Genomic DNA, 25,489 nt, shown 5'->3' with positions numbered 1-25,489 from the left:
CCGATTTCATTCTCCAAGAAGTTTCCTAGTATTTTTCATTTTTAATACCATTTTTATGTTCGTTTTGTCTTGTAAACATTCATTTACTATGCACTGTGTGTCAGATTAAATGTAACATGTAATAAACTCTGTCTCTGAGCTCTGATTTAGAACTTATGAGAATTTATTAGCCTTGGCCATGAGTATTAATCTTAAGTTGTGTGTTGCTCAGACCTATTGGATTTTTGTTGCCAAGCATGCGGTTTATATAAGTAACTCAGAATATGATGGAGGGTGACCTATGGCTCCTTAGTTATATTATCACAGAGCAGAGTGGTGGTGGCAGCGTGATAGAAGAGTGGTGTCCTGGACTAGGGGATCAGTACACCCTGCGGGGGAGGTGTCTGGCATATAAAATGTCAGAGTGGCATTAACCCTTGGAGATCCACAAGCGTTACAGGCAGCCTGTTATTGGGGAGCCGTGACAGATTGGTGGCAGAATTGTGGGATATATTTTAGAGCGTTAGTGCTTTTTGGGTTGTGCCATATTGGAACTCTTAGTGCTAAGGAGATAGTGTGTAGTTTTGTACAATTTACAGAGACAGAATTTGATACTTAAAATACTGTAGTAGACTGCAGTTTGCAAAACAGTACACCCTTCCCTCCTTGTTTTGTCCTTCTCTGTTTTGTTTTTGTTTGTTTAAATATGAAAGCATAAGCACATACCTGCCTACTCTCCCAGAATTCCCGGGAGACTCCCAAATTTCGGGGAGTCCTCACGGACTCCTGGAAGAGTCGGCAAAACTCCCGAAATTTGGCGGAATTCACGGCAGTGAATGGAGGGGGCGGGGCTTAATAACGACATTAAGCTCCGCCCCTCCGTTCAATGCCGTGACTTTCGGCTATTTATAGTGGGGGCGGGGCTATGGTAATGCGAAATGTCACCACTTCCTCTGCCTACCCCATGTCACATGACTTCTCCCCCGGACCAGTAACACAAAGAGGCTTTAGGTTGTTACTGGTTACCAATAATGACATACTCATCCGGTGTAATACTAAGGAAGCTCTGATAGCTGCTCTTGTATAGAGCGACGGCCATATTGCAGGTGATAACCCTGGGAAAGAAAGCTGTACAAACAGATGCATTAACATTATGGACTTTTATATTTGGGGAACCCAGGAACTTTTTGCACCATGATCCTTTGGACTGCAAACTGCTCCGAGTCAGCTTTGGACTGCAGACAACAACGTAAATCTCCAACTGATTCTGCATTAACAGACTGCAGTGAGAGAGAAGCGAGAGAGGCAATACAGCATGAAGCAAATCAAATACATGAACTAGAGGTTCTCAGGCTCACACGACATTCTTTCTCACCACACTGCCCTAGTCTGTGCATTGAATCTTTCCCCGCCTTGGAAAAAGATGGAAATTTGAATGTTTTCCATATCGAATTTAAAAATGTCTTCAAAAAGTGCCAGATGCCTAGAGATCAGTGACTCAATGATCAATAGGGGAGGGAGGGGCAAATTTTAACCTGGGGGGGCAAGACTCGACTCAGCAACCTATTTCAAAGGAAAAAAATGCAGGTGGCCCATTGACCCGGCCCAAGGTAGTTCACTATGGGACTGGCCCAGGGGGCAGATGCCCTCTTGCCCCCCAGCCCAACCAGCCCCTGTCAGTGAGTCTGTTGTTTAGCTCAAAGGGGGAAGCCAAAACCGCACTGACAATGTTTTCTAACCTGTCACCTGAGCAGGGCTCACAGGACAGAGCATCAAAACATTCCCCACCCACAACTTCCACTTATATCCTTAACCAGGGACACGGTAAAGCAAAACATTAGGTGTCACTATATAAAAAGTGTTGCACACAACCAGCATAAACATATAGCATAAACTGGCACCAGGGTAATATACTATGTGATCAATTAGTACTATGGCTATGCTACTGCCAGCCAGCATCATATTTAAAACTGTGACCAGCAATTAGTATAAAATGCCCAATTGTCCTGAATGTTTTATAGTCCCCACATACCATAATATAGTACATGTCCAGCATATTATACAGCCCAAAAATGTACAGCATATTATGTAGCTTCAAGAGTCAAATACATAAGGTAGTTTCCATTTTTCACTATATTATACAGCACTATGGGGCTACATTTACAGGAGGCATAATTTCAGCAGGACAGTCCTGATTTGCAGACCCTTGGCTGAGTACTTCTTTGCTGTGCATTAATTTCTGTTCTGAGTTCCTGACAACTGTGCACCTGCTACTGTGTTATGTTCCTGCACGTATGTCAATAAAGCATGTTTGGAACTTCCATGTCTCCTGACAACAGACCATGCCTGTTCCAGGGCTAGAGTGGGACAGAGTCAAGTCCTGGTAGCAAGGATGCTTTTATGGGAAGCATCATGCAACAGGTCAGAGAGCACAAGCAATCCCAGATGGAGCATATTGATTGGCAAACACAGTTCCTACTCTTACTTACTGTTCCAGCAGGAGCAGGATACACATCAGGAGGAGATCCACCAAGAACAGAAACAGCCTCATGCCCTCACAGGTGCCTATTACTGCTCTCATACTTAAACTGAAGGAGCACGATGGTCCCAACACCTTCCTAACTATCTGAGAGAATTGCTAAAGCTCAGTCCTGGTCTGAGTCCTACTGGGTGATCTGTCTGGCCCCCGTGTGAACTGTGGATGTACAAGTGGCCTACACCACACTGGTGAAGGAGGACACTGGGGACTATAGCAAAGTCAAACCCGCTATAATGTACCTACTTTCACTCCCCTTTAGAGACTTATTGATGCTACAGGGCAGAAGGTCTCGGCAAATGATAAGATTAAGGGTTTAGCCCAGTTTATGTCTGATTATGCTAATAACTGGCTCCTGTATCTGCCTTGATATTGATTTTTTCAAATTGAAATGCGTCGGCAATCTAGGTGCCTGTGAGAAGAGCCGCGGATTGACCGGAGTATGAGGAATCGATCCCCGAGTGTTGTATAGCGTGCAGTGATAACCAGCCGGCTGCCCGATCGGTGGAAAGGGACAGAAAGGTTTCCCTACACGCCTAATACCATCCCGCTTAGGGTAAGAGTCCAATTCTACCGGAACCATCGGCGACTGTTCTCTAAAAAAATCTTTTTAGAATAGTTTTATGTGATTTTATGTATTTTAAAGCGTTGTTTGAGGTAATGCGCTATGTGGAGCAACTTTTTTTTCTTAGGGTGAAATGTTTTGAAGATCTCCGTGCATACACTACGTATATCTTTGGGAGTAAAGACCCCCTTATGTAAGTGTATTACCCTAAGGGGAATCATCTACTACACATGGTGGTGATTAATTTATTGTTTAACCACACGGGTGGTAGATGGTAATTAATTGAGATACTTTGTACCAGTTGCTTTCACCTATGATAATATGATCTTTTTCATTTGTTTGTATATATGAACATCGGTGAAAATTTGATATTTGGATCTATATCATCGGCCTGTGGACCAAAACTTTGAACATATGAGTATTGGAGATATTATATTTTTTTCTGGACTATATACCATCAGTCTGGAATTTTGTTTGCATTGGACATTTATATAGAAATTGCATACGATGTACCTGTTTGTTTAAAGTATAAGCGCCATAGCTATTTACTATATTTATACTCCTGTATACAGCCGCCTAGGCTTGGAGATCATACTTTTGCAGCAGTACTTTGGCATGGTGGGCTAGTTTGCTTTGGGCTGGAATGATGATGATAACAGTCCAATTTGTTAAATATGGCTGCAGATGGGGTGCATCTGTAGTGATAGAGTTAAAATAAAATATGAATTGTCATGGTGGAGGCCCAAATAAACATTAAAATAAGGAATATGACATGAATGGCAATGAATGATGTCTCCACAGATGGATAATTTAGGAATTTGGCCAGTATGCTCAGTGGGGGACAAACTACGTTAAATACATCAATCTTATGATAATCTAGTTCTGTTCCTGCCATCCATAACTGTATTAATTAGGTTTCAGTAAAACCTGGGGGTATGCGTATTAATCCTGTCAATTAACAAAAAAGTGTGGGGTAGAACATAGGCAGCTTCAAAGAAAATATAAAACAACAAAAAGCCTACTTCATATTTCATGTTTTAAAAGATCTCGGCACAATGCTATTTATAAATAACAGCTGTACAGGGAAACTATGATAATACTGTATCTTACTGGATATGGGGCCAAATTATGTAACATATGATATGCAATTCTACGGGAGATTATGAGGTTATTGAATGGGGAATTATGTATCTGTGATGTGTCAGAGAAAATATATGGCAGGTGTGAGAATTTTGGGCTAATCCTGAAAAGTCTATGGGGTATATTTACTAAACTGCTGGTTTGAAAAAGTGGAGATGTTGCCTATAGCAACCAATCAGATTCTAGATGTAATTTTGAAGAATGTATTAAATAGATGATAACTAGAATCTGATTGGTTGCTATAGGCAACATCTCCACTTTTTTAAATGTACCCCTATGACTGACATATAGGTGTGAATTTCTTCACCATATTAGCATATGCACTGCCCCTCTTAGTGAATCCCTGGTCAACATAAGTTAAAAACTCTATAATTATAATTATTATTAAGTGCTCTATTTGCTTTATTTTTATTCCTATTTTTACTGCTTTATTTTCTGTTATCGCATTTATTTTTATTATTATTATATCCAATGCCCTGTATCTTTTAAAATTAAATCTAAAATGTAATAAGCTTGTCCTGGTTATATAAGCCTAATAAAAAAAGTATTTCTTGGACATGTTATCAATTGACTATCTGACTGTTAACCTTGCCTATATTAACCCTTTAAATGATAGGATGAGAATTGTTAACCCTTTTGTCTACCAGAGAGCATAGAGTATGCCAGAGTGTACATTTGTGTAACAGAGTTCTGGGTCCTATTGTCCCAATACAATGGGTGGTGGCAGCGATTATGTGTGTATGGATGTCATCATCATCATCATTTATTTATTCATATAGCGCCACTAATTCCGCAGCGCTGTTCAGAGAGCACAATCACATGAGTCCCCGCCCCATTGGAGCTTATTTTCTATATTCCCGAACACACACACAAACTAGGGTCAAATTGATAGTAGCCAATTATCCTACTAGTATGTTTTTGGAGTGTGGGAGGAAACCGGAGCACCCAGAGGAAGCCCAGGCAAACACAGGGAGAACATACAATCTCCACACAGATAAGGCCATGGGCAGGGATTGAACTCATGACCACTGTGCATGTGGGCGGTAGGGAACAGAGCCATCATGCCATCCACTGTATGATATTTTATATTATTTTTGCATAGGCATGATCATTATAGTAATTCTGGATAGATATAAGATTGAATCAATTCTCTAGTTGACCTGTGATTTAGACCCTATGCAAACAAATGACCTCACTCCCATGTATTAATCTGTCACCCAAACCTATCATGCGCCCAAATCAACCTTGCACCAAACCTCCCAAACAGCCACCCACAGCCTCATTCTGACAAACCCAAACGCATTTCCCTTACATAGCCCTTTCTTGAGCAAAGAATCACACTGCTAACACAGTATTGTGTTGATACTTAATTCTATATTAATAAATGTATACATTACTTCCATAATACATTGAGACATGCTGTTTGCCAATCATCAATCCATATTCAGATAATGTCCGGTGTATATATTTAGACACAGAATGTTTTTCACATATGCACAGTAATTGCTGTGAAAGATGATGAAATCCCCACAGCTTCTCTGGCTGCACATTGCACAGTATGGCAGGGGAATTAAAGGGCTGAATGGAAATCTCTAAAGTAGACTGTTAGCAGAAGGGTTACAGCTGCTGCCTGTTTTTAAACATAAAATATCCTCCTAACTCTTTCAAAAATCTTCAGATGTCACCACAAGGATATCTTTAGAATGTGATTTGATTCCCCGAGGCAACCACAAGTGACTACATAAAAATTCAGTCTTTCAGCTACATATGTTAAATCCAAGTACAATTCCTGTGTAATGAATGCCATTTTACTCTCTCAGGATCACAGAGGTTATAAATCTCTCTGTCCACAGTTCCCTGGTATATTTTTTAAAAATGTTTCTTGACACTTGTTGAATACGTGAAGAATCAGTTCGTTAAAACAGGGACATTTATAAAAATAGGAGACAGAAAGAAAGCGGCAGATATAATTCAAGAAACAGTTATCCATAGCCCTATGCAACATTTGTAAAAATGCCACTAAACGTTTATAAAATTGCTGCATGAAGGCAAAAAGTACTAAAACCTATATTTGGGGTTTGATTAAAAAGTGGCACTGGCTGCAGTTCGCCATTTGTGGCATTGGCTGAGGAATAATTTCAGTGGGCTGACCTATCACCAATTTTAGCTCCTATGAGGAGTAGGATAACTGTTATTAACTAAAACATAGGGTGGTGAGAAGCTAGGGAATATTAGCAACAATTGAGCATTATTACAGAATATTATTGGGGAACATTTATGCCAAGATGAGATTCACAATTTCTTTTTCTCCCACAATTCAGGTTTGTGATTGGTTAGAATAGAATAGACTACATAACAGAGGTTTAGAATCTGCTCATAATTACATGAAGGCCCAATTGGCCTCAGTTTTCTTCTGATTCTTTGATGTGGCGGTTTTAGAGGGGACAAACTATACGTTTAAGTGGTGTGCCACAAGTACTTTGACTAAAGGTGCAATTAGCATACTCAATTTAGTAGAAAACATCTATTTGTTATACAATGTGTTACTCACAGAGAACTCTTCCTTCCCTATTTATATAAAGAAAAGAACCCTCCGAAGCCTCGATAATAAGCACTACTGATGACCCGAACTTGTCTTTTCTCTCCTGTTGCCAGGGTCCAGTCATTGTGAAACCTGGCTACCGACCACTAGCTTAGCACCAGGCCTTCAAACCACCTGGTGGTTGCTTGACCTGTTAACTGTTCTTAATACAGTCCAAGACTGTGACCTATTGGGTGGAAGGTCGTCACAGTAAGCCAGAAAATTGTGTGGGCTTCATAAACAACCCAATCAAGCCATGCTCCTACTCAGGCATAGCCATGTGCGTCCAAAAGACATGTGCCTAATACTCTGACAGCGCGGAGCTTTGTGCAGCCTTGCCCCAAAAACTTTCTTTGGGATTTCAACAACATCATAAACTACTTTCCAAACCCGCTATCATAAGACCAAGATATCTCAGCAGCAAAAAAAAAAAAAAAAAGCCTCCCAGTCAGACACTTCCAGTTTCTTTAAAAAAAGAGAGAAATGTGGTTTAGTATCATTACTGTCAAGTGAGTCCCTCCGGCCTGGACCCAGATAGTGAGGAGACCCTGCCTATAGTGGCCCACTGCACAGTGATTGAATTTACGAAAGAAGTTAAAGCAGGGGCGGATTGGCCATAGACCTTACAGGGAAGTTTCCCGGTAGGCCGATGGCCTAACGAGGCCACCTGGAGGCCACCTCAGATTTTCCTGGGGGGCGCGTTTGGATGCGGCGGGGGGAGGCACGTACAGGAAAGCAATCAAAAATATTGGTGTTCAGTGGGCAGCAACAGGCAGCCAATTGCTAGGCTCCCACGGTGCTGTTCGACAGACAGGAAGTCTGACTTCACTTCCTGTCTGCCTGATGTGAGAAGAGACACTGCTCAGAGCAACTGAAGGTAAGTGAGGGGGGCTTAGTATACTATACTATACTAAGGGGGGGTCCTATACTATACTAAGGGGGACTACCAATACTATGCTATACTAAGGAAGGCTGCCTATACTATACTAAGGGGGGTCCTATACTATACTAAGGTGGGTTACCTATACTATACTTTACTAAGGGGGGCTACCTATACTATACTAAGGTGGGTTACCTATACTATACTATACTAAGGGGAGCTACCTATACTATACTAAGGTGGGTTACCTATACTATACTTTACTAAGGGGGGCTACCTATACTATACTATTGGGGGGCTACCTATACTATACTATTGGGGGGCTGCCTATAGTATACTATACATTTGCTCTGCATGCCTTTAGAGATGACCCACTGTGTGTAAAGTCATCACATCTAGGTTTTCCTAAATGTTACTACAACCAAATTCATGTAGTTCTAAATCCTGCCTACTTTTGTGTTGGCCCCACCTACAGTTATTTTGGTCCCGCCGACATGAGGCCACTTCAATAATTTTTTCCAGGGCCACTTTAAGTTCCCAATCCGCTCCTGAGTTAAAGTGATCATTAAAACAGAAATGCAATCCATCAGTGAGGAATTCATATCTGAAATAGCAACACCAGGTCCTCACACTGAATCACTTAAAAAAAAAAAAATGATGATTTTTTTGTAAATATGAGTAAAAACTTTGACCTTTGGTCTGAATTTGAATCACTTAAAGAACACAGAGAGGTTCGAAGAAGAACAACGTTCATATTAAAAATATTCCAGAATCAGTGATCACTGATGTGCTCCCACCATTTCTGGAAGTCCCCTCTTTCAAACTATGTGGCCCCTGAGAAGTTAATCCTGTGTGATCACCAGGGAATAACCCCTATGCTACAGAAATAAGAAGACCAGGGATAGGGAGGATCTCCCCCCTTCCTTGCTTGAACAAATTCAGGGATATTCTCACTTAAAAGAGGAAATCACATGCGATCACCAGACAATAATACCCTACACAACATTACGGAGCACAGGATGTGGGTGGGTTTTGTGGTACTGGTTTTGTAATTTAAAAAACTATAGAGGTTCCTCAGTTGAAAGAGGATAATCTCCTCTCCTCTTAGAAATGATGTACCCCTTAGTAGTTATTATCTGGCAATTACATGACATCACAGTCTGAATATGTTCAAATGATAACTTCCTTATAAATTCTCTCATTCTCTACTTGTGTACACATTTCACCTCTAGATCTAGTACGTCCATCTTATGTTGCAGATTATTATGTGGAATAGTACTGAAAAATATAACAAAGTGTAAGTAAATAGCATTGATTGCACTACCAAGATCCAGTTTGAAACTTACCATGCTGCCACTGTTTTATCAAATTATTTTGTTCAAATTATCTTAGAATAGTATCCCTCTGCATCCCTTCCAATAACATACCCATGGCTGAAATCAGGCACACAGGTCTATAATCTCCTAGTTGTTATCTTGTTTCCCCTTTAAATATCTACCATATAAGCTGTCCACCAAGCTTGTGGCACTGACCCAGTTATGAGGAAATTCTTATATATAAGATATAGTGGTCATCCAATAACTGAACTTAGTTTCTTTAGCACACATGGGTGAATGCCATCTGGGCCAGGTGCTTTATCTGTCTTAGTCTTTATCTGCATGGCTGCACCTTCTCACGCGTGACAAATAAGATTTAATGGTGTATGTAGGCTATTGCTACACAGTTCTTTTCCTGGTGTTTTTTAACCATCTTTGTGAATAGAGATGAGTAAAACATTTTTAAGAGATCAGCCTTTTCTTTATCTTGTACAGTTATTTTTTTATAGTTTATCTTTTAGTGGGTGAATATTATCTGTTTTATTTTGCTTGCTGTTTATGTATTTGAAAACATATTTGGGGATTAAACTTGCTATCTCCAGCAATCCGCTTATCAATCATTGCTAACCTGATTTCCTTCTTATATATATATATATATATATATATATATATATATATATATATATATATATATTTCTATATTTCTCATATTTTAGTAACAAATTCCCTTATGGCTTTAACTATTTAAATGACCTCCTTTGTTCCCCTTATTATCTCCAATACATTCTAATTTAACCACACTATTTGCTTTTAATGCATATAAATATTTTGCAATATTTGCTTGCAGTAGTTATTTAAAACATTTGTAAAAATTCTCATTTGATCTCCAAGCTTTCAATGCTACTTTGAGCTGGTCAAACTCTGCACTTCTCAAGGTCTTTGTATCTCCCTTACAAAACATTTAAATCATACTGCACACCTTGGAATAATTACATGCCTACCAAACATCTTAATATATGTATTTTTTTCTGTAATAAACACAAGTCCCTGATTTATACATTGGCATCAGTGTGCAGAGTAATTTTATTCCCAACCACTTATTTGCTGTTGGCGATAAATCAAGCTTCTCGTTACATTGTTTATTGTAAATATTACAAGTGCACATTTAATAATTAATGAAACTGCAGACTTTACAGCATATGATAATATTTCATGTAAATGAGCGCACAAACAAGACGTGTACCATTACAAATTAATATGTTTACAACGTAGAGGAAGATGTGAAGGCACAGACTGCATATAATGATGCTGATATGCACAATGGTAGGTCATGGTCTATGGTTGTACACATTTAGGTTCCTATTCTCTATAAAGTTTGGTCCAACATTTCACACAGTAAAAAAAAGCATCTGTAATGTCCCATCATTAGGAGCATTGTATCTAAATAATTGTGATGGGACTACCTGGTTTCATTATTTCTCAACTTTCCCATGTGACTTATTAATTATAGATGAACACCCCTCACCAATCAGGGCCTTCTTAACAACATTATGGGCCCCCGGGCAAAGCAGTCCACTGGGGCCCCTACATATATATATATATATATATTTATAGATATATATATAAATCACTTTTTTTTAAAAAGGTACTCGCTGTACCCTTAAATGTAGTGTCTGTATCCTTGAAGTACAGCCACTAAAAAATCACCCCCCCTTCACTTATCTTTCAATGGCCTTGTTCTCCGAATGCACCCCCTTCTTCTCTTTTTTTTCTTATTGTGTGTCTTCTACTTCTTTGAATCCTCGCTGTCGCTTGCTTCTCCGTTGCTGCTCGCGTCGTGGCGGGGAACAGGGAGGGAGTGGAATAGCCACCTGACCTGACCGCGCGAAATTAAAAAGGTAAGTTGTTTTTTTTGCAGGAATTTGTTTTTTTGCAAGATTATTTATTCTAATTAAGAGCCTTGCCTATGGTTACCCTTTGCAATGGGGCCCCCAGGCACCTGCCCATTGTGTCTAGTGGAAAAGATGGCCCAGTCAACAATGAAAACACATTAAAATATTTCCTCTGCGTTCTTGCAAAGCATTGTGTGTTTTTTTTCCCCCCTACGCAGGCCACGTTAACTGAAATTCAACAGGAAACTGAAGGCCCAGCTGAATTGAAAATTGTTACTCTAAACAGCTAAGCAGCCATTGTTAAAGAACCATATTGGCTGGGAGCCAACCATGTGTAAATAATTGCTTCATGTCAAAGCCCATGCAGATGGTGATCACTGAAGAGGCTTAAAATTTGTAAACAGTTTGAAAATCAATCAAATGTCAGCATGTGATAGCCACGAATATGTTCCTGGTACAACTTCAGTTTAAAATTTGAGGCTCATTTTCACTTTAACAATTCGCAAATGAGATTGCGTTCAAATTTTGCAGTTCATGTGAACACGGCTGTGTTCAAAGTTGCTATTCGTGGTTTGCTCTTTGCAAATAAAACCTGTTTAATTGTGTTATTTTAAGCTCAGAAGTGTTCAAGTTGGTTGACAGTTGTGCAAACTGTTCCGGACCAGGGCGGCACGCCTCTCCCATGTGTAAATTTGCTCAATCATGTGTCATCTGGCTCAAACACCATTGAACAATCTTGAGTGTGGTCGAAACGATTTGACTTTCTGGAATTTCATTTAACGAAAAAGTAATTTAGCATAATTTTATTTTGAAGTGTGGACACTACTGCCGTATCTAAGGTTCACTGTTCGCAATTAAAACCCATTAAAATGTATGAATTTAAGCTCAAATATGCTTAAACCAGTTCCATCATGAGCGTACCGGCTCAAAGATGTGCTAACTGACTCGATAATGTGAAAACTGGCTCAAACACAGTCAAACCATCTTGAGGATGGTCAGACCAGTTAGACTTCTGAGGATAAATGTATCAAGATGCAATTTATTTGGCGATTTAAAATCGCCGCAAATCACAACACATGACTGGAGATTTGAAGGGCAAAATTACTTATGTATTAATCAGCGATTTTAAATTTCCTAAATTCAATCTCTGTCGATTTGTGTTGATTTGAAAACCCCTATCCCCCCATGTCTTATAGTCAAACTCATCATCATCATCATTTATTTATATAGCGCCACTAATTTCTCAGCGCTGTACAGAGAACTCACTCACATCAGTCCCTGCCCCATTGGAGCTTACAGTCTATATTCCCTAACATACACACACAGACAGACTAGGGCCAATTTGATAGGAGACAATTAACCTACCAGTATGTTTTTAGAGTAGGGGGAGGAAACCAGAGCACCCAGAGGAAACCCACGCAAACAAGGGGAGAATATACAAACTCCACACAGATAAGGCATGGTCAGACCAGTTAGACTCCTGAGGATAAATGTATCAAGATGCAATTTATTTGGCGATTTAAAATCGCCGCAAATCACAACACATGACTGGAGATTTGAAGGGCAAAATTACTTATGTATTAACCAGCGATTTTAAATTTCCTAAATTCAATCTCTGGCGATTTGTGTCGATTTGAAAACCCCTATCCCCCCCCCCATGTCTTATAGTCAAACTCATCATCATCATCATCATTTATTTATATAGCGCCACTAATTCCTCAGCGCTGTACAGAGAACTCACTCACATCAGTTCCTGCCCCATTATAGCTTACAGTCTATATTCCCTAACATACACACACAGACAGACTAGGGCCAATTTGATAGGAGCCAATTAACCTACCAGTATGTTTTTAGAGTAGGGGGAGGAAACCGGAGCACCCGGAGGAAACCCACGCAAACAAGGGGAGAATATACAAACTCCACACAGATAAGGCCATGGTCGGGAATCGAATTCATGACCTCAGTGCTGTGAGGCAGAAGTGCTAACCACTAAGCCATCATGCTGCCTCTACTTGCGGTAGATTAAACCCAAACTCGCCTGAGTTTGAATTCAAAATTGCCAGATACAACAAGCTGCTTTCTGTAGGAGAGATTGGCAAACACATCACTGTTACACTGCAGGGCAATGATAATATAACAGCAGGCACAACGGGAGTTTCAATAAACCATCTTTTTTGTTGTAGAGGGGCAAAAATGATTATGAATTTTCTTACGAGGGACAATTTATTTTCAGAATAAATTAGTGTCCCAAATTTAATTATGGATTAAGTGTAAGGTGTTTTTGTTTGCTTCTTTTTTAAATTACAGTGACTTACTATTTCATCAGCAGTGGGGCAATATGTATATTTTTATGATAACTCAACACTTAAAAATTTCCTGATGGGTCACCATTAAAAGTACAGACTTGTGACACTACAAATGCTCATGTGCATGCTGACACTTGTTAAATGTGTTGTGAAAGTAATTTCAATGAGATTCAGTGAGTGAAAAAGATGAGTGAATATAGTATATATTAATATTAATGAAATAGTGAAGAGGAATAACAAAATAGAATAATAAAAAAAAAAAGAGTGTATAAAAATAGATGATAACAAAAGAAATACAAACTATGGGCCTGATTTTGAGCTAGGAGCAAAGCAAAGAAAAGGAGCAACTTTGCACCTGGACAAACCATATTACAATGCAAGGGGCACGCAAGGAAAATACTGGCTGTTATTTAATGTAGCACACAAATACTTGATAGCTTTATTTTCACACTGAAATTAAAGTTGTTCTATGACATGCCGTACCCCAACTATAAATCTTATTTCATTTTAAATTTACCTCCCCCTCCAATGCAACATGGTTTTGCCCAGGTGCAAAGTTACTCCTTTTCTTTGCTCTGATCCTAACTCAAAATCAGGCCTTATGTGAGTGCATAAATATTGCCAATATGATCACTTTGTCAATATCATCAGCAAAAAATCTCAAAATAAAACCAAATTATATCAATAAGCTCTCACACACACAATTGTGTATTCACAAACAGCTAAAAATCCATACAGCGGTATTCTTATTAATGCCTGCAGCCGCACTCGTGAGATATATTGGCATATTTACGGAAATCATTCTGCAGAAGGCGGCCACTCCGCTGCAGACCTCAGTTAGGTGAACGCTGGCTTTAAAAGTGCTGATCAATGAGGTCAACGTATTTGTTTAGACAACACATTGCGGTGCATTGTGAAAATAAATTAAGTTCTATCTAATATTTTACTTATACAACAATTCATAATTAATCAGCTGCAGTCACTCAGATAGATCCTGGCAAATGTTCTATTGATTGTTAGGTAATAAACATCAGAAAACTGCAACACATGAAGGAGTTGGTTATATAATGTACATTCTGTGAAATGATCAGGTTCTGTTTTAAGACAGATGTTTAGGCATTTTTAATAATGCAACATCTTTAGAGGGTTGATTGGTTTTGTAACTTGTGATCATGTTTATGATCTACCTAACCGTCTATTTACTTGTAGGGCTAAAGCATAAACACCAATGCATTATTCTATATCACTGCATTTTCTACTCCTGTCAGAGTCTAGATACATTTATTTGAGTAAACCTTAAAGTCTACTGTGTATTGCTCCTCTATTACCTACAATGTTAACATCCTAAACTCTTGCTTTGTTAAGGGTAGCCCAAATGTTGCAACTTGCCTTTTGGAATTCTAATAATTGTTTTAACTCACCCTTTGGGACAAGACATTGATAACCTACGTTCCTCCTGCATTTTTATGTAATCATCTCACAACTACTCTAATTTTTTATAGCCTCTGGCAATTTTTCTGGTAGAAATATGATGACTTCATTTTAACTTTTTTTAATATATCAGAGATACCCCATATGATATATTATATGCACTTCTGCTTTTAACTACTACTTTAAAAGTAGTTTTATTTGGTCTTTTTTTTTCCTAGCTAGCAATTGAGTGCTCCGGGGGAAGCTATGGATTCCATATGTATTTATTTAACCCCTACTTTTCAAGCACCTGTTGCTATTATAAATTGATTGAGCAACTTGCCTTTTGTGTACTTCTGTTTGACTAAGCATTTATGGGAGGTCTGTTGCTGCCTGTTGGTCCTGGCAATGCCTACTGTAGGGTTTGGGGTAACTTGTGGCAAGTTTAGCTATCAATTTTAACATTCTTGTATGTGACCCAAACTGGGTACTCTCACTGCTTAGGGTAATGACCACCCTGCTAGCGGAAACGCCTAAAAAGTAAAAGATGGCTTGAACGTATGTTTGCAAATGTGTACAATTGAAACTTCTTCTTTTAATTACTACCTTAGAAATAATTTATTTTGATAATTTTTGCTGGCTAGTAATTAAGTTCTGAGAGATCCTATTGTCTCCATTTATATTTGAATCCTGACTTTTTAGTATCTGATGCTACTTATATGAGTTAATAATAACTTAATGGAGCAACATGCCTTAGTATAATACATACATAGATATATATATATATATATATATATATATATATATATATATATATATATATATATATATCAACTAATACACTTTATTATGCTTGCCTAATGGACTCTTTATACTTTTTTATTTTTATTATTATTGTCGTAGATTTGTAAGGCGCCACAGTGCCATACAGTAGGGAAAATAGCACATACATACTTAAAACAAGGACATACAAGACAGACAAAATAAATGCAGTCATGAAAACAAAGGGTACGCAGGACCTTGCTCATTAGAGCTTATATTTTAAGTGGAAGAGGGCACAGCTGGAACAAGAGGAGCGAGTGTGGCTTAGAGTGGAGATTGGGGCAACTGTGAGGGTGCATTAGTGTGAATCATATAATCAGGGATAAGGGAAACTGTAAAAAAAAGAGATGGTTTTTAGAGAACATGTAAAGATTTGAAGGCTGTGGGAAAGTCTGATTGGGCCTGGTAGGGAATTCCATAAGTGGGGAGCAGCACGGGAGTAGTATTGTAGACGGGAGTGAGAGGTGGTTACCAGAGATGAGACAAGGCGCAGGTCAGAGGTAGATCCAAGAGAACGGGAGGGAGAGTATTTTGATATGAGATTTAGTATGTATGAAGGGGTGGTGTTGTTGAGGGCTTTAGTAGGTAAGGGTGAGTAATTGGAATTTGATTCTGTAGGACACAGGGAGCCAGTGTAGGGTTTAGCAAAATAGTGCAGCAGATGTGGAGCGGTGAGAGAGGAAGATCAGTCTTTGCAGCAGCATTTAAGGTGGATTGAAGTGTGGATATATGGGTTTCAGGAATGTCATATAGCAGGAGGTTGCAGTAGTCAAGACGGCAGATGATGAGGGAATGGATAAGAGTTTCGGTAGCATGTGGAGTAAGAAAAGCGTATATTCTGACAATGTTTTTAAGGTGGAATCTCAAGACTGGGAGAGAGTCTGGATGTGAAGAATAAAGCAGATGGCGGGGTCAAGTGTGACACCAAGACAGCGGGTTTTGAGAAAAAAAAAAAAACACTTTCTGAAAACAAGTATGAAAACTATAATAGAACTATAATACTGACAATACCTTATCTCTCATTTGTACAATCAGGTAGTAATTATATATTACCAGCAACAAAACTACCTGGCAGGAGCTTTTTTTATCCAACATCTTCCTCCAAAGTTTTAATTCAATTTTCCTGGCTATGAAATGCATCAGCAGATTTGTAAATATGAAGGTTACATCCTATAAAAAGTTGCCAATTGTCTCCTCACCAGTTTCCTGCATCGCTGCTTGCTTGTGTCCACTGTGATCTATACTGGTGAAGCCATAGTTATTCCAAATTGATATTTCAGATTATCCAAGATAGTTCCCCTAAACTAATTTGCTGTGCTCCATTCTTAGTGCATGCTCTACCCGTTTCAGGTGGGATATTATGTTACTACAGGATTTTTATGAAACATGAAGTATTTAATTAAGGACAACATAGATCTCTGAGTCCACCTCAGCTCTTCTTAATGACTGAGTTAGTTAGTTGGCTAAAGTTGCTCAAAGTTAAATTTTCCATCTATTACTATTACATCTAGGTAGCTAATTGGACTATATCTAGCCAGTGGTTAAAACCTAGTATTGGAAACTCTTAGTAGAATAATGGAGCTCTTTATATCTCAGGGACACCCTAATTTAAAAAAATCCCTGGTTTTAATGTCCACTGTGAGCTTCTCTTGCTTCAATTGTTATCTCAGTTGCTTTACAGTCTATTTTTAGAACACTCATTGCATGGCCTTATTGTATGTTTATCATAGAACAAAAAAAAAAAGACATAGAGGTATATTTACTATTATTATTATTATTAATTTTTATTTATAGGGCGCCACTAGGTGTCCGTAGCACCGTAGAGGGACAAATGAATTACAATGCGAGGTGAGACAGCACAGTACAGTAAACAATAAGCACAGTAACTCAGTAAGCTCAAAGCACAGCTAGAGAGGGCGGGGAGGGGAGAGAGGAAGATCCGCATACGACGGAGCCCAAGAGGGAGGGCACAGGTGACAGGGAGACCCCCAGAGGGGAGAGGAGGGAGCGAGAGGGGACGGGGGTAGAGGGTCCGCGAGGAGGAGGGCTAGGTGGCTGGAGAGCAGAGTTAGAAGTGGTGGAGACAGGAGGAGAGATGGCCCTGCTCAACGGAGCGTACAATCTAAGGGGTGGGGTAGACAGACAGAGAGACACAGGGGAGAGAGGGAGAGAAGGAGGAACGGAGGCAGATTAAGGGAAGGGGAATGAGGGGAAGAGGCAGAAGATAAGGTAGGAAGTTAAGTACTAAACCGGGTTTGAAAAAGTGGAGATGTTGCCTATAGCAACCAATCAGATTCTAGTTATGATTTCTTTAGTACATTCTACAAAATGACAGCTAGAATCTGATTGGTTGCTATAGGCAACATCTCCACTTTTTCAAATGTGCAGTTTAGTAAATATACCCCATGGTGCCATTAATATTATAAATTATATAACAGAATTGTATTGTCACAAAAATTATTTTCTGTTCCTTCATATAAGTTTTTAATTAAAGAAATCTGACATGCTATTTTAGACTCTATCAATAAGGGACTAACCTCTGTGTGACATTGTTGACCAAACTGTTTTTAAAAAAAACACTCTTGCTGCTGCCAATTTTCACTGATTTTGAATTGGTGCATAACATTAATCAGAAGGGAGAAAATTACTAATTTAACATGGAACACTCTGAGCATAAAAACTGTAGTGCAGAGTCTCATTTGATGCTATTTCCTTTACGACCTTCTGAAGGGCGATACATTTATCAATCACTAAGCATCTTGTTGAGGTTGGTGATTTCTTTGCTTGCATGATAACTTGAGTCTGGGCACAGCTGGGGTTTTGCAGAAATCTACAATGATAAATTCCCCGTACATAACAATTTTAAATAACCATTGAGATTTCTATTTAAATATAAATGATTGTATCAATTTAACTTCAAACTATTTTTGGTATCATGATAAATGTTTAATAGGAAGGTTGTGGACCAAATATGTGTGTGGAAAAAACAGGATAGATATTGATATCTAGTGAAAAAAATAGGTGAGATGATATCGTCCCCCATTATTTGGTAAGGTTTATTCCCCTTATTCAGATGCTCACCATTAACAATGTTATTGTTTTTGACCAGCAAAACAAAAAGAGGTGACAACTGACTACTTAGGACCTGACGTAGAGTTGGCTACAATTGCATCCCAAATCACAGATACAAATTACGTTCTCTAAAAAATCCATAATTGTGGGCATATGTAAAGCTCCAACTTTCTCGGGATTCGTGGTGGTCTGCACCAGTAGCATATTGGCCTGGTTTTATCACTCACATCAGTCCCTGCCCCATTGGAGCTTACAGTCTAAATTCCCTAACACACAAACACATACACAGGCAGACAGAAAGAGACTAAGGGCAATTTAATAGCAGCCAATTAACCTACTAGTATGTTTTTGGAGTGTGGGAGGAAACCGGAACACCCGGAGGAAACCCACACAAACACGGGGAAAACATACAAACTCCACACAGATAGGGCCATGGTCAGGGATCAAACTCACGACCCCAGTGCTGTGAGGCAGAGGTGCTAACCACTAAGCCACTGTGCATGTGGGTGGTAGGGAACGGAACCATCATGCCATCCACTGTATGTCATTTTATATTATTTTTGCATAGGCATGATGATTATAGTAATTCTGAATAGATTTAAGATTGAATCAATTCTCTTGTTGACCTGTGCTTTAGAACCTATGCTAACAAATAACCTCACTCCCATGTATTAATCTGTCACCGAAAACTATCATTCGCCCAAATCAACCTTGCACCAAACCACCTGAATATCACCCAAACAGCCAACCACAGCCTCATTCTGACAAACCCAGACGCATCTCCCTTACATGTCCCTTTCTTGAGCAAAGAATCACACTGCATGGTCGGGAATTGAACTCATGACCCCAGTGCTGTGAGGCAGAAGGCATATGTCATATATATTATGCCCATACTCATGCCCATGCTTATAAATATAACCATTCTAACAGGAGAAATAACTTGTGTACATGAAACAGCAACAAGTTGTTTGCTATTGCTGGGTACCATCATCATTCGATATTTGCATCTTCCTTGACCACCTGCAAATAATACGGCTTCGACAGGTGTATACGCATCTCTGTCCCAGTCTGCATCTGCTGCAATTACGCGAACATGCCCACTACAATACTCGTTTTACGTCAGAAAGCTCCTTCCCTCCCCTTTTACACTTCTCCAGGTGTAATCTGCTTAGGCACAAATGCAAATAGCCCACTTCTTGTGTGAAAAGCCCAATTTCACACAAGACGCGCTATTCAAACTGGCATAGTACTCTGTATCAGCCCCTTAATTCTTAAGGTATCTGCCTAGAGAATTCAAACCCCAGGTGATTTGGTACATAAACTGAATAGTAAGACTTGAACTGGTGTGTAAGTACCACCATGGGAGCCCATGGGTCAGGAAAAGAGTGTGTGTGTGTGTGGGGGGGGGGGGGGGGGATGAGTGTTCATCCGCTCCGGAGGTCAATGTTTTGCTCTTGTTAGTCTGTGCGGGGCAGGCACATGCCCAGTGGAGATGTTTTAGGGCTTTCATTTCAATGTTATGGAGCTGAGAGCCCAAACAGTGCCCCACTGCTACCTTCTCATCCCTAATATTTAAATGTCTTTGAGTAAGGGTGAAGGAAAAAGCTGAAATCTCTGGTATTTCTGCTCAGAGTCACAAGATACAGTCTTGTGACTCTGAGGAAGGTCAGTAAGGAGAAAGTTGCAGTAGTCGAGAATAGAAATGATCAGTAAGTGGATAAGAATGGAATCCTGGGAGAGGAAGGGTTTTATATGGGATATGTTGCGGAGCTAGAAGCAACAAGATGGGGCAAGAGATTTAATGTGAGAGGCGAAAGAGAGGGAGGAGTCAAGAATGACACCTAGGCAGTGGAGTTAGTCGTGTTGTCAACACAGTGAAGAGAGGGTGGGAAGGGAGGAGATTTTTGATGGAGGGAACATAGGCAAATTGAGGGGGGGGGTTCCTAGTGCCTGAAAGCCCCCCTCCCAGCCTAGGGTGATGTATGCTCGAGGTGGCTGGACTCTGTCTGTCACAGATCAATGTAGAAATACAGCTAAGGAGCCATGGATAGGTGAAAAAACAATGTTTATTGCTGGAGAGTATGAACAGTTGATGACATAATAGCTTGCAGAATTACCAGATATACAGCAGTTGCAGGTAAATGGGAGGCGAGGAGATATTCCAGGCAGCATTCACAGATAAGTCCCAGGTTCACATAAGGAACAGGTCACAAGATTGTATGTTGAAATAGATCTCCAGCAGCATAAATCCAGGAGCACAAACAGGAGGAAGTGATCACAGAGAATAACCTCAGGATGTGACAACAGGATGGGACAACAATAACCAGCCCTGTATGCTGGGAGAGACAGATATATATGGAACACACCCAGGTGCATGAGATAATTACAGTGCAGGTTAACCCCTGATACAACCAAGTAAGGCACAACAGCAGCACCTCTGGTGATCAGAGGTACTGCTGCAACATATAAAATGAACACAAATACTGCACAGTTCAAAATAAAAAGGGGCTGCGGGATGCAAGCAGCATTCAAAAGGGAGATGTTGCAAAGCAGACGGAGGCAGACCGTGACACTGTCCCAGGACCAGCCACTTTGCAGCTTGTGTGCAGATCGTTTCTGTCTGCGATGTTCACAGCCAACTCTCCCCAACAAGTAATGAAAGCAGCAAGAACAGGTAGGAGAGAGGAGGACAGTCTGTCAACTGTTCTGACACACTCAATCAGCTCTGCTCGAAAAGGGAGAGTTGTGTGCCCCTAACAGTAGAGCACGCAGTATTGCCCGTGTATATGATGGGGATAGGAAGAGTTGGAGAGCAGCCAAGCACTATCTAAAATTATTAGCCATGCCCCAAAGCATGCTGGCCACACCCACTGGTGGTGTGGCATGGAAACCCCCTCTCTACAAATCCTGCGTTTGCCCCTGGGGAAGGCAATGAGTTCAGTTTTGGCCATGTTAAATTTGAGAAAGTGTAAGGACATTCAGAAGGAGATGGCAGAGAGGCAACTGGACACCTGAGAGAGGAGGATAAGGGAGAGAAGAAAGGTAGAATTGTCGACATAGAGGTGGTACTGGAGGCCAAAGGAACTTATGAGTTCACACAGGGAGGAGGTGTACAGAAAAAAGAGCAGAGGGCCAAGGACAGAACCCTGTGGGAGATCTACAGGAAGGATGGATGCGGGGGGAAAAGAAACCAGAGGTAGAAACAGAAAAGCAGCGTTTTGGGAGGTAGGACGGTGTCAGTAAATACATAGCAGAATGCTGTCCTCTAAGGCAGAATACATTGCAGCTTTTATGGACTCACTACTTTGACACAGCAGCGATAATATTGTCGCCATTGTCAGTGACGTCATGAAGTGGCACCGACTTCTTCCTTTATCGGGATTGCTTCAAGTCGCTTTGCAGAACAGTCGTCATCGATACTCGTCAGGAAGCAGGCATTTGGAGTCAAGATGTCGGGGTAAATCTTGTTGAGGTCCTCAGCATCGATATGCTGTCTACCACCGACAGTTTTACCTCCACTGTATATTCCTACTTTAGAACCATAGTTTCAGAGACAGAATTCAGACACAGGCAAAGCCTTCGCAGACAAGGCCTGCTCTAGAATGATTTGTAATATCATACACTGATTAAGCTACTGCAGGGCAAGGCTATACAATTAACACAAAAAATAAGGAAAGGAGGTCACATAGCACTTCTAAAAACACCTTCCTTTACAGAAGTAACATTGAAGCAACGCAAGATAAAAAGCAGAATGACTTATGTTAATTAACAAAGACATGGTTTTTTTCCAAGCACAAAAAATCTGAGAGGCTAAAAATATACAATTAGACTGTTATGAAAATTCCAAGACAGAGTATTGAGTTTACAATGTTAGTTGTAAAAGTGTCAATCTCAGTACACTCAACATACACAATTGAATCAGCCTAGACAAACATTAGCATTGTAAAGAAATGTCATAAGCAAAAGACAAATATTCCTTTACATTAATTGTGCTAACGAAAGACTCATTTGCTGTTAGTTATAATGTCTTTAAAACAAAAAACCTCTATAGTACAGCAAGGTTTACGTGCCCGCTAATTCATATAATATAAACACAAGAAATGAAGAAATTACTATCAGTTTAAGATACTAATTTGCAATGCTTTAATCAGAAGTGTCTAGCTGGTGTGGTGACTATAATCATCATCAGTGAGTTTTTGCACCAAACCTTCAACCATCTGTTGAAGATACAGCTCCTGATAGGTGTATGTGTCACCGGAGAGGTCTGTCTCCGTTGCTATTATGCAAACATGCCATTAATATTAGGGATGAGCGCGCTCGGATTTCTGAAATCCGAGCCCACCCGAACGTTGCGGATCCGAGTCGGATCCGAGACAGATCCGGGTATTGGCGCCAAATTCAAAAGTGAAACTGAGGCTCTGACTCATAATCCCGTTGTCGGATCTCGCGATACTCGGATCCTATAAATTCCCCGCTAGTCGCCGCCATCTTCACTCGGGCATTGATCAGGGTAGAGGGAGGGTGTGTTAGGTGGTCCTCTGTGCTGTTTAGTTCTGTGCTGTTTAGTTCTGTGCTGTTTAGTGCTGTGCTGTTTAGTGCTGTGCTGTGCTGTGCTGTGCTGTGTTCTGCAGTATCAGTCCAGTGGTGCTGTGTGCTGTGCTCTGTCCTTCTGAGGTCAGTGGTGCTGCTGGGTCCTGTGCTGTGTCCTGTTCAGTCCAGTGGTGCTGTGTCCTGTGCTCTGTGCTTCTAAGGGCATAGTTATTTCCCCAATATTCCCCTGTGTTTAAAAAAATAAAAAAAAGTTTTTTTTATAAAATACCAAAAACTACTTTAATATTTTTTAATTACCACAAAATTTTCACAACCAATCCTGCAGTATAAGCCCATTGGTACTGCAATATTACCAAGTTCACACATTCAGCAGTAAAAGTCCAGTGGTACTGCAATATTACAAAGTTTACACATTCTGCAGTATCAGTCCAGTGGTGCTGTGTCCTGTGCTCTGTCCTGCTGAGTTCCGTAGTGCTGCTGGGTCCTGTGCCGTGTCCTGTTCAGTCCAGTGGTGCTGTGTCCTGTGCTCTGTGCTTCTAAGGGCATAGTTATTTCCCCATTATTCCCAAGTTTGTAAAAAATAAAAAAAAAGTAAAAAAAAATAAAAAAATTAAAAAAAAAAAAAAATATATAATAATTATAACCAAATTTGCAAAACCAATCCAGCATTATAAGTCCATTGGTACTGCAATATTACCAAGTTCACACATTCAGCAGTAAAAGTCCAGTGGTACTGCAATATTACAAAGTTTACACATTCTGCAGTATCAGTCCAGTGGTGCTGTGTCCTGTGCTCTGTCCTGCTGAGTTCCGTAGTGCTGCTGGGTCCTGTGCCGTGTCCTGTTCAGTCCAGTGGTGCTGTGTCCTGTGCTCTGTGCTTCTAAGGGCATAGTTATTTCCCCATTATTCCCAAGTTTGTAAAAAATAAAAAAAAAGTAAAAAAAAATAAAAAATTAAAAAAAAAAAAAATATATATAATAATTATAACCAAATTTGCAAAACCAATCCAGCATTATAAGTCCATTGGTACTGCAATATTACCAAGTTCACACATTCAGCAGTAAAAGTCCAGTGGTACTGCAATATTACAAAGTTTACACATTCTGCAGTATCAGTCCAGTGGTGCTGTGTCCTGTGCTCTGTCCTGCTGAGTTCCGTAGTGCTGCTGGGTCCTGTGCCGTGTCCTGTTCAGTCCAGTGGTGCTGTGTCCTGTGCTCTGTGCTTCTAAGGGCATAGTTATTTCCCCATTATTCCCAAGTTTGTAAAAAATAAAAAAAAAGTAAAAAAAAATAAAAAATTTAAAAAAAAAAAAATATATATAATAATTATAACCAAATTTGCAAAACCAATCCAGCATTATAAGTCCATTGGTACTGCAATATTACCAAGTTCACACATTCTGCAGTATCTTGTGCTACATATAATGGAGACCAAAAATTTGGAGGATAAAGTAGGGAAAGATCAAGACCCACTTCCTCCTAATGCTGAAGCTGCTGCCACTAGTCATGACATAGACGATGAAATGCCATCAACGTCGTCTTCCAAGCCCGATGCCCAATCTCGTAGTACCGGGCATGTAAAATCCAAAAAGCCCAAGTTAAGAAAAAGTAGCAAAAAGAGAAACTTAAAATCATCTGAGGAGAAACGTAAAGTTGCCAATATGCCATTTACGACACGGAGTGGCAAGGAACGGCTTAGGCCCTGGCCCGTGTTCATGACTAGTGGTTCAGCTTCACCCACGGATCTTAGCCCTCCTCCTCCTCCCCCCCCCTACAAAAAATTGAAGAGAGTTATGCTGTCAGCAACAAAACAGCAAACAACTCTGCCTTCTAAAGAGAAATTATCACAAATCCCCAAGGCGAGTCCAAGCGTGTTGGTGGTTGTCAAGCCTGACCTTCCCATCACTGTACGGGAAGAGGTGGCTCGGGAGGAGGCTATTGATGATGTAGCTGGCGCTGTGGAGGAACTTGATGATGAGGATGGTGATGTGGTTATTGTAAATGAGGCACCAGGGGGGGAAACAGCTGATGTCCATGGGATGAAAAAGCCCATCGTCATGCCTGGTCAGAAGACCAAAAAATGCACCTCTTCGGTCTGGAGTTATTTTTATCCAAATCCAGACAACCAATGTATGGCAATATGTAGCTTATGTAAAGCTCAAATAAGCAGGGGTAAGGATCTTGCCCACCTAGGAACATCCTCCCTTATACGTCACCTGAATAACCTTCATAGTTCAGTGGTTAGTTCAGGAACTGGGGCTAGGACCCTCATCGGTACAGGGACACCTAAATCCCGTGGTCCAGTTGGATACACACCAGCAACACCCTCCTCGTCAACTTCCTCCACAATCTCCATCAGATTCAGTCCTGCAGCCCAAGTCACCAGCCAGACTGAGTCCTCCTCAATACGGGATTCATCCGAGGAATCCTGCAGCGGTAC

This window comes from Mixophyes fleayi, chromosome 2 (genome assembly GCF_038048845.1).
Source record: "Mixophyes fleayi isolate aMixFle1 chromosome 2, aMixFle1.hap1, whole genome shotgun sequence".
Taxonomy (NCBI): domain Eukaryota; kingdom Metazoa; phylum Chordata; class Amphibia; order Anura; family Limnodynastidae; genus Mixophyes; species Mixophyes fleayi.
Note: the sequence above shows the minus strand (reverse complement) of the source record.